Source organism: Pundamilia nyererei, unplaced genomic scaffold (genome assembly GCF_000239375.1).
Source record: "Pundamilia nyererei isolate P.nyererei 1_Seehausen unplaced genomic scaffold, PunNye1.0 scaffold01357, whole genome shotgun sequence".
Classification (NCBI taxonomy): domain Eukaryota; kingdom Metazoa; phylum Chordata; class Actinopteri; order Cichliformes; family Cichlidae; genus Pundamilia; species Pundamilia nyererei.
In genome coordinates, this window is record NW_005188758.1 from 8,435 (window position 1) to 9,772 (window position 1,338).

A 1,338-nucleotide genomic window follows, 5' to 3' on the forward strand; every position below is an offset into this window, starting at 1 on the left:
AAATTTTCATTTAAAACTATGTTTTAAATGAAAATTGGTTTAAAGTCATAGAAAATTTTAAAAGTATTTGCTTTATATAAAATATCAATTCCTCTGTTAATTAAAAGTTATTGTCAAATCTTTAAATAGCCACTCAATACACTGTCTTTGAAAATTTGAAGAAGAAAAAAAAAGAGAGAGAGAGAGATTTTTCCTCTGTATTCAAAATCCAACTCTTCTTCTTGCAGTGTAAGAAATCAGACAGAAAGTCAGAAGATCGCGGTCCTAGCAAATGGAGTTTTTGTGTGGATCGGTCTCTATCGGCAAAAGGTGTGGTCTGATGGGACTGACTATCTATTTCAATACTGGGCCACTGGGCAACCAGACTCTGGAAATGAGCAGTGTGTTGCTGCAGATTTCAGTGACTCAGGACGATGGTCGGATGAATTGTGTTCCAAGAACTTTCCATCCATCTGTTTTACTACAAGTAATAGATCTAATTTCTACTCTCACATACTTAACAGATGGAAAAGCCTGCATCGAATAAACATATTTCTATTAAGGCAATTTATTTGTTACTGAATATTAATACTAAAACCAGCACTTTGGTTTAGGAATTAGTAGTGTATGAGTAGTCCTTTAAGATCAAAGTGAGAGTACATGTTGTTTTCAGCCCAGCTAAATGCAATTCAAATCTACTGATCACAAAACTATATAAAAGACATTTCAGGGTTTTTTATGTCATTTCTGTCATTTACAGTAAACTTCAAATCAACGGCCCATAATGAGAGCAGCATCACTCTGCAGTGGAATAAAGTCAACAACAATGTCAACTTTATTTTCCAGTTTAATAGTACAGAGGCAAGCATCAGTGCACCAGCTGGAAATGGACCAGTAAATCACACAGTCTCGTCTCTCACTGCTGGAACTAAATACACATTCACTCTCTACTCTGTGTTGGCGAGTATCAAAAGCAGTGGAGTCAGCATTACTGCATTTACCAGTAAGATAACAAATATTTTCCTCACTGTATAACTACTGCCCCTCACCCCTCCCAGGGTAAGGTCCATCTCCAGAGATTTCTCTCCTGAGCCATTCTTTCTAGTTGGCTCTGGGTGTAGCCCATCTTATTTACTTCTGCCTCGAGGTCTCGTCGCCAGGTGTTTCTTGGGCAGCCTCTCTTTTCCTTGCCTTCAGGGATCCACCTGAGAGCCTGCCTGGGATGTTGGTTGGCAGTTTAAGTATGCCCTACCCAGCACCATCTTTTCTTCCTGATTTCTTCCTCTACTGGAAGTTGACAGGTTCTTTCCCATAAGATGATATTTGTGCGTGCCAGCAAATGTGGAGGATCTGTCTGAG